Source organism: Plectropomus leopardus, chromosome 4 (assembly GCF_026936395.1).
Source record: "Plectropomus leopardus strain MGB_pleo_1.0 chromosome 4, ASM2693639v1, whole genome shotgun sequence".
NCBI lineage: Eukaryota > Metazoa > Chordata > Actinopteri > Perciformes > Serranidae > Plectropomus > Plectropomus leopardus.
The window spans coordinates 8,387,520-8,399,557 of NC_142179.1; positions in this window are offsets into that span (position 1 = coordinate 8,387,520).

Here is a 12,038-nt window from a genome sequence, read left to right on the forward strand (position 1 = left end):
TGCTGCAAACAACTGAGAACATAAAGCTGTTTGAGCAGGTCTGAGGGATAGAAAATGTTAATCTGCGTGACTCACATATATGCCACAACATTTCTGCAAAAAGTTTAGTTTGCCAAACATGCAGTGATTATGACAGCCACGAGCAGGTCATTCTTCAGCACTAATACACATTAAAAAGTGAAAATGGGTCTCATATCCCTGAGTCATAAAATAATAACACGGGTGAATGCACATTATCAGTTTACATGTTACGCAGAGCCAAAAAGCTGCAAAGGAGGTTATGCGCTGAAGAGTTTTAAGGGTGAAAGAGCATGTAGCACACAAAACAAGACAGCCTGTCTGCATCTGCATTCATTTTCAACTTTTAACAGCAGGGTGCAACCAAAATGTTTGCTCGTTCACCTCTATTGTTTATTCATGCAAGAGAGCAAGCCTCACGGATATTGAGGGGGCTGTAAAAAAAACAACAAGACGGGAAAAGAAAAACATCTCACAGTGCCTTAACATTCAGTGCTGAATATGTAATTTTTTTCTATCTGTAATTTTATTAACACATTTATTTTGATTACAATCACAAACATAATTGCAGAGCAGCCACATTTACAGTGAGCGGCGCTCGGAGAGGGAGCTGATTGTACTCAATATTTTGTTTTGATCCTTGATTAAATCTCTTTGATTTTTTCCCTTCCTCTTATTTCTACACTGTCCTTTGTTGTTGTGTTTTTTGGTTTCATCAAGTTTTCCCAGGGAGTAATGGATAACATCTGATACTCATCTATAACTCTCACAGCTGCCCTAAAAATGTCATCGCGGCACCACCATATCTCTCCCTGAGGGCCAGTATCCTTCCCGACGCTGCACTAGTGAGAGCCTTGTCTTCACTCTGCACCCTCTCTCTCTCTCTCTGTCTCTTGCCTTCCCCACCCTTTCAACTTGTGCTGGGAGCTGAGGCCCGCTAACACTTTTCTTTATTTTCCAGAGCGAAAAAAAAGCACACATGATCAGACCGGTTTTCATACAAAGGCTTCAAAATGATGTAACTTAGGTCTTTGACTTGATGTCGCCTTTGTTGTTGATGCGGACGCCACGGCTCTGTGTTTCTTGTTAGTGATGTATCATACCCCGAGAAAAGGAGGGTAGAAGTTGCTGTGAGGATTTCACCAGCAGTGAGGCAACTTTGGGGTACGCCCACAAAGATTCACAGCGACATCTGAACTTTCACACAAACGCTGGGACGTAGCAGCATTTTTCTGTCCACACTGCGTCAATGCCGTCTTTCAAAATGACCTGATCACAAAAGTCAAGGTCACGATCCTTTTGCTAACAGTGTCTTCCATCTCATTGTTTGCTTAGCCTCTCCGCTCCTGCGCCACCAGTTCCTGTTCTGATTACTGACAACTGCAGCATGTCATCCTCTGCAGAGGGAGAGGACGCCTCAGAGTGAACCGTGTAATTCCTCTCACTGTGGCATCAGGATAGATTAACTGCTCTGAGTTTACCTTTCATCAGCTTCAATTCTCAAACGCTTTTGTACCATTTTTAATTCTGCAAAGTAAAAGCACCACATGCACGATTCCCTGAGGTAATTGTGTGTATTTTTAGCCACAACTGAGCCTAACTATTGTTCCCAGAATAGCCTTGTGATGGACATACCCTAACGAGATACCGGCCTAGTTGTGAGGTCGTGTGTTTTTTCTCCTAACGCTGTGTGAGCTGGTCTCCAGCATAGACCCAGTAGGATTCCAATTTATCCGGCACAGCTTCTTGTCATTGTTCGATCAACTCTGTGAAGAATGAGCCAAGGCTCACTGATTCTGCCCTTCATCAAGATATGCAGGAATAAAGTTGCAGCCTACCCGGCCCTCTGGGTATGTTAAGAATTCTGTAAATAAACAAGTGAACTCTGTTAATTCCAGTCACAGGCTGCATAGCTGGAATCTAGCGCGTTAGATGTCCGTGGCTGGAGGAGAGGGGGAAGAAGTGCAGCTGCAGAATCACCTCTGTGGCCCTGATTTGTCTTCCAACCCATCTCGGTGGCTCCCTCAGGAGCAGCTTGTGCTGCAGTCTCTCCCCGGTGTTTGCTCTTGCTTTGTTTCCTTTCTTCGCCTTTCTGAGCTCCTGTACAATTTTTTCTCCTCTGCCTCATTCTGCCTGTTATCCTGCAACTCCCAAGGTTAATTTCCATCTTACCTGGTACCCTATATGATTCACACAGTGCTGAAAATGTAGCCTTTTGGACATGTGTGCTTCTTAATAATCCACATACCCAACATCATGTTAGGTTTAGGCACCAAAAACACATAGCTATAGTCAGGAAAAGATCATGTTTGGGTTTTAAAAATACAGTTTTGGTGGCACAATCAAGGCTGGAAATGCAACAACCTCTTAAAATACAGCATTTTTTTGTGGCGCTATCCCAGCAGGACAACACAGCAATTTCTTAGAAGAAAATGAGCCTTTTCCACAGCAGGATCCTGGCAGACAACACTGCAATGTCTTGGTTAAAAAATGTGTTTTTTCCTGACACTCAACTGACAGAAAATGCAGCAGTGTCTTGGTGAAAAACAACCGTTTTTCATGGAATAATCCTGGCTTGAAACACAGCAATGTCTCGGTAAAAAGCACCCACTTTTCATGGTACTCTTCCAACAGAAAATGCTGCGATGTCTTGGTAAAAAATAACTGTTTTTCATGGCACTCTCAGCTAGAAATGCAGCAATGTTTCCGTAAAAGAATGCTTTTTCATGGCACTATCCCAGCTGAATTGAAAAAGGATAGCTATACGCATATTGTGAAGATGCAAGGCTTTTCAAAACATTTGACCTGACAAAGATCCAAGCAGGATCGAAATGTCTTGATAAACTTGTGTGGGATGGAGTAAGTGTGCAGGCGTTTCCTTTTCTCCCTCACTATCCCAGCTGAAAACATAGAAATGTCTCTTCTAAAAATTATATTTTTCTGGGCACTATTCTGTCATGGAACACAGTGATGTCTCAGTAAAAAAAAAAAAAATGTTTATTGTGGCACCATCGCTATGGGAAAAAAACAGCTGGGGGGTGTTTAAAAGACAGTTTTATTGTTAGTCTGGAACAGTGGTTTCTCAGGTAGCAGGGAACATTCCCACAACATTGGCTAATGCTACCTACAAGTTGCGATAATGTTTTAAAGAAAACATTTTAATCTAATGTTCAAGGAATGTGTCATTGATGTTTATTACATCAAATAACTTTGCTTTAATAATTTTGCTTTGCTTTTGGTGACGTTGACAAGTGGCAGAAAACGCTCCTACAATGTTACATGAGAACAAAGGAAGAACATTTTTAAACCAACATTCAGAACATGTTATTAAGGACTAAGATTGCAGACCATTTTTTAATGAAAATTAAATATGTGAACAATTAAAAAAAACATTTTTAACATTTTTTTATGTTTATAGAGAATCTCATCTTAACTGAAGAAGAACGTTGGGAACTGAAAGAAAAGTTGCTGCTGAAAATGTTACTAAAACATAACATTGGTTGCATTGTACCATTGGGCTGCTGCTTGGCCAGCGTCAGGCGCCAAGCTACACCCCCCCACCCCACCCCAATGACAAAGTAAGCTCATATACAACATTACTTAAGAATTTTTTTACATATATATATATACATACATACATATTAACCATACAAATGTAACATATTCAAGGTTTGCAGAAATGCACAGTGCCAACATTTTATTCTGGGTTGTAATCATGCATATACAGTTTTATCTCCTGCAGTGGCCCATAATGCTTCTCTCTGATCATCCCCAGTGTCAGCCTCTCAGGTCAGAGAAGACAGCATGCTGTAAAAACCTGCCTCTGGAGAGTGAGAGCTTTTGTTTCAGGCAAACACACTTGTTCAATCACTCAAATGAAGGCTCTGCTAATTAGATTTCAAGAAAGAGGCAAGAGAAAGTGCTGATTTTCAATTACTTCCAATATGAATCATTAGTCATCTAATTTGCTAATATTGGATTAGGGTGGTAGCATAATGCTGCTATGAAAAATGAATACCTCGAGAGGTTTCCCCCAGAAGGGCGTTCACATCAAGCGACGCAGTGCTGCTGAGCTCTTGCCTCCATATGGAGCATTTCAGGGGTGAATGGGAGCCTGAAGAGAGCATCTACCGCTCTGAAAATGAATAAGATAAATGAGATGCTCAGCGGGTTATTTATTTCTTTATTGGGTTGTTTGCTTATTCAAACAAGAGTGCATATAGGCTGCGAAATTCCCGTTGTTGGTCTGTGAGCACATGACAAATCTCCACTTCCCCCTTCCTGAGATGCATAAAGAGCAGATTGAGCTCATCAGCGTGACCCAGATAGATGGACGACAAGTGTTGCAGAGGTTGTTTAATTCCACTGAGTCATGGCCGCTATAGAAAAATGCAGACATTCTAAAGAGATAGATCAGGCTCCCAAGACTTGTGGCTCCCCTGAGAATTCACTGAAAGTTGAGGGGAATCCTGTTAAGATCCTGGTAAATTGCAGTTTCAGCTAGCCTTGAGGAATGCGCTGTCCCAAAATAAGAAACGCCTTTCTTAGCACTCATCGAGGATACATGATTCAGTGGCGTTACAGCATAATGACTCTCACTCCAGGGGACTGAAAAATGCTTTGACTATGATGCTAACCTGTCCTAATAGATTTGGTTGCAAGGAGCCTCTTGGAGCATGTAGCTGAGATGAATGGAGTTCAGTGCAAACTTTGCTTAAGGGAAGTAACACTCCGGCAGTCGGGTGTGTTGTGCTGTCGTCTCCGTTTGCTGTTACGTGAAGTGAAGAGAGTGTTCTTTTGGGAAAGTGTTCTTTTTTTTTTTTTTGTCTGACTCGGGGGCAAATAACCGCTGACACTAATGATGATATTACTGAAACACTACAAAAGAAATGGTGCAAGCCCCGACTCCTCATCTTTGTACCCAAACTCCTTGTATTTGATAATAACCCTGACTCCTATTATAGACCCACCACTGAATGTCTGAGTGATCTGTTAAACTAATTATTTTGCAGACCTGTCTGTCTCTGGCAAGCTCCAAATAGGAGTAAACTCAAAATGAAGAGTTTTCAGATGATTTGGAGTTCTTATTAATTGTGAATTTATTAATTGAATATGCAAAGAGTAATAAATAATAACAATAATAATAATACATTTTATTTGTATAGCACTTTTCAAGAAATGCAACCCAATGTGCTTTACAACAAAGAAATCACATGCACCAAGTGCTTCACATGAAAAGTCATAGAGGACATAATAAAATCTGCATGTAAATATAAGAATAAGAAGCAAGAAAAAAACATGTTTCAGGTAATGCAGTCCTAAGTGCGCAGCCTCATGGAAGGATTTCTGAAATGCCCTTCTGGGTACTAGCCCAGTGTCTGGGCCACGCCAGCAAAATGTCACTAGAATTAAAATGAACTGACCAGCAAGAGATTCAAAATGAACACAAAAAGACGTAAAGAGACACAAAATAAGTATTTAAAAAAAAAAGGGGGGGGGGGGCAAAACAACCACAAAGAGACACAAACTGACTACAAGTGACACAAATATACCCCAGTGAGACACAAGATAACAAAAAGATGCATTACAAGTACAAAGGGGCACAAAAAAACATGAAACAAAGCTAAACAACTAAAAAATGTGTGTCTTGCTCCTATTTCGGAGAGGTGGGGGAGGCTTTTGCATATCTGTACCCAGGAGCCCATTGTCTGATAATCCGCCCCTGACAGCCTGCATACATTTTGCATTGTAAAAACTGCAAATTAAGTAATACATACAAAATTAGATGTCCAAATGTTGAATCTTAAAATGTTGATGTTAAACTGTTAACTTTAAAAGCAAAAGTAGTTTGCTAATTCTGCATGTTTACACACCCAAGTCTGACAAAGGGTGGCTGTAATTATAGTGATCATTCACTATGTCAATTCTGGTGGAAAGTAAAGTCAAGACCTCAATAAAGTGCATTTTAAAGCACCTTTTATGCCACTTCATACACTATTGCATTTCAGAAGGATATATTGTAGTTTTCCCCCCACTCCATTCATTCAACAGCTGAGGTTATTAGGTACATTGCTGATTAAAATTCTACCGTCAAAATTACTTTGTATACCTTTGGGTAATGTAACACTCTGAAATGAGACGTTTCATGCGATTTGTACATTTATTTCATCATACATGGTTGCATTCTTGTGTGTGTGTGTGTGTGTGTGCGTTTGTTGTTGTTTTTTTATCTGCCTTACAGCGCAATCAGTAAACACAGCACTAACATATTATCACCTTATAAAGTTGTTATGATGAAGATGAGCAAACAATTTACACATGCAGCAGACAAAGACTCATTAGCATTAAATCTGAGTAATTTTTCTAGCCACGTGAGTGATAGGCATAACATCTATGATATATGAATATAGTTTTCTCCAACTCCTTTTAGCTTGTGTTACTGTTGTTGCTATCTGTCTGTGTGGCATTTGGTGTGGGAAATGTACCGTATGGCAATTCTTATCAAAGCCTGTCTGTTAGCGACAGCGGACCTCTTCTGAAAATGAGACTGAATGAAAACCCCAGAGTTGTTCTACCTTCTAAACCATTCAGCCCAATACTGAGTGCCTGGTGCACACCTTGTCACTATGGGCTGGATTATTTTAATGCTGTGCTTTCTGGTCCACCAAAAAACCCATTAATCAACTTCAACTCATACAAAACTCAGCTGCTTGTGTGTTGACAAGGACCAGAAGGCAAGCACACATTACACCTGTAAGAATATTCATCACCACAGCTTTAAGTACATTTTCTGATGGAATATTTCTTCTTTTACTCAAGTAAAACTTCAGATGAATCAGTGTTTCAGTATTATTATTGTTATTTTTTGCTTTTGTTCCGCTGGTCAGCACAATATCAAATGTTCAATTTGATCAGTCTCATTAAACCTACAACATCCTGAAGACCTGTGGGCAGCCAAAGTGTGACCTATATATAGAAAGACCCCCATAGGAGAGATGACGAACGATGCGGCATAGTGCATTATACTCTGTGATTAGGTTAGACTGCAGACTACAGGAGGCAGTTAATTTTCAGCAGAGCTGCAGCACTGTCTGCCCCAGCTGCACATTTATTTGAATAAGCCAACACCACTGAGCAGCACACAACGCTCACTGGCAAACACTGGCGATAGAGGTGTGGTAATGAAAGTAAAACAGTGGCGGATAATTCCTGTAAATTGTGCCTGATCGGACCGGTGCCTCCCTACTCCCTCACTCATCTCAGCTAATGTAATGTACCCAGCAGGGAGGAACACAACCTGTCACAGGATTGTTAGCGCCGCTCTCTGCAGTATGGGTAAATATCTCCTGCTACTTCTCAGAGGTTTGAGCCGCACTCCTCTGGTGACAGCTTAGATGCAACAAGAGAGGCACAATGTTCCACCTCTGACTCACTGGCTGTTTGAGAGCAAAAAAGTAGAATTTTAAAGTTCCGTAAAGTCTCCAAACTGAACATATGGAAGTGTTTTAGGCTTATTTCATTGTAAATTCATCCTTGTTTCAAATGTGATGAATGTGAATTTAAAAGTTAAAGGTGTATGCACTAACAACAGTATAAGATAGAGCTTGAAGCCAGTTAACAGAATTTAATGATTTCACAGGTTCCTCTGATACATGTAATGATGCGCAAAGATGGATAAAAACTACTTGTGCCTTAGTCTTCACAACAGTATAATTCATTCAAAGTGAAAATTAAATTTCTCAGTCTGCATAAATATGCCTGTCAACACATTTTAGTGTCGTACAACCTTTTAAAATTTGATTTAACATTCCTTTTTTAAAACAATTTTTCCCAGCATGCACTTATAAGTAAAAGCTAATTGCTACCATTCAAGAAGTATTTCCCTGCTGAAAAGATGGCCTTTTAATAAAACTAAGATGTTTATGCAGTAGAAATATGCAAATACTAGAAATGCTAGAAATACATAGAATTTATGCTCCATGTCCAGAGAAAACAGAGAAAGAGGATACTTTTGATCAAGAGGTAGAAAACCCACAAATGGCAGAATGCACTGCACCGCACCAGACCAATAAACGCTCCTGCTGGATGGTCACGTAATGCAAACTCATATGTGTGAAACAATGGCGGCCAGCTGGAAACAAACACTCATATTAAAGTTAAACTGTAAGCTACAGGATTTCTCCTGCTCACAAACTCTTGTCCTAACAACACATTACTAAAATGTGTTCCTAAAATCATTTTCGTTGTGAAATAGGCAGTGCAGTAACATAATCTTGGTTTATATTTGATCAGCACTGCCTAGTTTTTTAGTTTGATCAGATTTCAGTCCGAGTTTGACAGAGAGAGAGAGAGGCGGGTCTGTCTGTTGATCCACTTCTATACTCTTACTATACTTCTGTTTAGACCTGGCATCAGCATGCGTCTCGCATGATCTGATCATAACTGGATAGCGCTAAATACAGGTCTAAATGGCTGCACATTTCCAATCGATCACTCAAACCACTTGCCGAAGTGCAGGATGTGATGGTTGCTATGGTGACAGTGTGCTAATGTGCTGTAACATATCCATTTTAAATACTGCAAGATCATCCCTCATTTTGTCCTGTGGAAGGAGACGTGTTTTTAACTGCCGACAGCGATATCTCCAGCTGCACTGTCACAACTGCTAATGTGAGAAGCAAGCATGCTACAGAGAAGCGAGAAAAAGTGTAAACGTATTAACTGTGTGCGGGGCAGTAATGAAATCCGAACACAAGTGGTCATCTAGAGACACATGAAAGGGACAGGTATGAGCGGTGATGTGTCTTGCTTGTCCGCTCGCATTCAGATCACAGAAACGCATGCTAATACCAGGTCTACACGGTGCCTTTGTGTCTGCTGTTTCGGCATGTGCGGTGGGCCATTAGAATATGTGGAAGTACAGTTTGAGTAAAAGCCCAGGAGAGCCAGAGAATCTCCGCTGCATGACATGTTTTGCATCATCTGTCGGACTTTCACCAGGCAGGAGGAGAGATATGTAGGCACTGGTTATATGAAGATGTTCACCACAGTTCATCAAAACATACTACCAACCTTGTTTTGATACAAAGCTGATTGAAAATCAGCAAGGTATCCCTTTAAAGGACAGTGTCGCTCATTTTCAAAACATCTTTCTCCTATGAAGCTCAGCGAAAATTCTGTTTGGAAGTTTTTAACACATTTTGCCACAATCTTTACCAGCCAATCATGTTGCTGTCAAACTTAAAATATATTCCCCTCTCTGCTTGTGTCTGCTTTCATTTTAGGCAGAATAATCGCGCTCTCCTCCACCCCATCCATTTTCAATCATCATCCAGCACCCAGGTCAAGCTCATCAAAAGTCCACTCATCCCATCCGCATCCTCGACACTTTCTTCATCTCATCACCTCCAACAGCAGCATCTACACTCCATGGGGGTATTCTCTATTCTACTACAGTTTCACCACCCCTCTTTAAAAATACGACGTCTTGATGGGGTCTAATCACTAAGGACTGTTTGCATTTTTCATATGTTTGTGCACATAATAATAAATATAACAATAAATATTCCTTAATTCAGACTGAGTCTCTCCTAATTGAATCGTTTTTACTACAATACAGTTTCAATGAGAGTAGTGATCTACTTGCAGTTTCACACTGTGTTTATTAAAGTGTTCTCTTTATCTTGTTTGGCACATTAAATGTTGAACAGGTGTCGTTTAAACTGGTAAAACCCAAGGTATTAAATTTCTTGATTATGGTGACAACTGCGAATCCAAACTGTGATACCTGTGATGTTTTTCCTCACCTGGCAAACTGTAATATTTTATGCATTGATTTTTCAGTCAATACATTTTTTTTCTCTGTATAATTGACACGTGTTTCTTTTCTTTCCTGGAATGCCAGTACAAAGAGCTGCAAATAAACTCCTGCTGCTGCTGCAGGAAACTTTAAATACAAAATTTCTGGTGCAATGGAGAATTTTTCCCAGGAAAGATCTCCTCAGCACTCGGGATTTTAAACAAAGTTGCTTCTGAACTATACTGTGTTATAGCAACTGTAGACTAATAGGACAAATGAGCATTGTTATTCAGATGAATATGTGAAAAAGTCATATATACAAAGGAGAAATTGAAATATTCCTTCAGAGTACACTAAGATGAATTCAACAATATATGGTCAAGGTGCACTGACACATACACACACACACGATTTTACACTGCAAAACTCAAACCAAGTATATTTGTATAATTTATAATCAAAATGTGTCATCCCACTTGATATGAGACACAGTCTTTTCACAGGTGACATTTCTGCCAGATAGAGCCATGTTTTCAGACAATGTATGTTAAATATCTATTCTGTTGTCTTTACATTTTAGATGGTTTTTAGGCTGCTGTGATGGAAAGATGTGTGCGTGAAAGATGGATCATCTTGGATTAAGAAATAAACTTTGTTTGATTTAAGTACATACATTTTTGTAGGAAAATTACGGATGGCTGTATGTGTTTGTCCCCTTTCTCCCCCCTGTGGCTCTGCACAGGTGTGCTGCATTACCTAACGCAGTGCACTGCTCAGCGAGGTGCAGCTGGTCTGGGAAGTCTTGTTTGCACAACTTATGTTTGTCTTGTTTGCACAACTTATGTTACTAAATCTCATATATTTTAAGGTGTCTTATGTGTTTTTTTGGGGTCAGTGGTCGAGTGTTGTTGTCCAAGGAATGGGCTTAACAGTGAGACACATGCATAATGTGAATACTATGATTCCTTTCAAGCGCTCTGCACTTAACAGCTTTGTTTGGCACCAGCAGTTAATACCTGTCAAGTGCAGCCAATGGGGAGGGAACTTTTCATTTGGACATTTTATTATGTTGTGAACAATATAACAAGTAACAAGAAAAAGTGTGATTTATTCACTTAATTTCTTTATTTCCTTTCTCTTTATTTGGGATTCAATTTGTCAATGTGACTTTGAGACAGTAAAAGAAAAGTGAAGTAAAATATAGATAATAGAGATGGATTGCTTTCCTGATAGATATTTTTGTCTTGATAATGCATAATAGAGATGGCCGTCTTGATGAGGAATATTGTGAGACTTGATCTGAACCTTTTTTGTTTTTTGTTTTTAAATCCTTTCCTTTGAGCATTTGATTTTGAAATGATATACTGTATAATCAACATAGGCATGGACATTGATGTAAGTCCAGACGTCTCCAGTCTTCTCTCTGTCAGCTTTCCTAAATTTGTCTGAAATTTGTGTTTAATCTGCGAGTCACTCATCAGGTCTGTAAACTCTCCTCCTATTGACGTCTACTAGTTAGCCAGGTTTTTCAAATGTAAACATTACTAAACATTGCAGCAAAGAATGGGCATCAGCTAAAAAAGCAAACTGCTTGCATTTGTAAAAGTGTTGGAAACTAAACAAGATGACCTCCATCAGTTTCCAGCGGGATATCTGGAACTGTAATATGCTTTGATTCATCTTGGCTTGCAAACTTTGCTAAATCCTGGTCAGCGCCATCTAGCCAGGTGACTCTTTTTCTGCATCACAATCTGACAGAGCAGAGGACTGAGTAGACAGTGGAAGCGTGGGCTTTACGGTGAATAAGGACTGGTGTGACAGTGACAATGTGAGGTGCTGTCCTGTTCCTGCTGTGGATCACTGCTATACGCTGTTTAGAGGTGGCTGCAGTACGGTGCTGCCTGTGTTCAGGAGGAGCACCCATAAGTCTATCTTGTTGGGGACAGGATGTGTGGACAGTTAAATTACTCCACAACCAGAAATAATGGATGAGCAGAACCATCAAGAAACACAGACAATTATAATACAGCAGCCAATGATGTAAGAAGCTGCAAAAAAAAGCACTAAATGAAGGTGCACAAGTTCATGGTCACATTCCAGAGTTGTACCTTGTATAATTCAAATAAATGACTGATTAAATTGTCAAAACAGGCATGAAGAAAAGTAGTTGTAATTGTCTTTTATAATTCATCCAGATACTAATAAAAAACAAAGTAGCAAA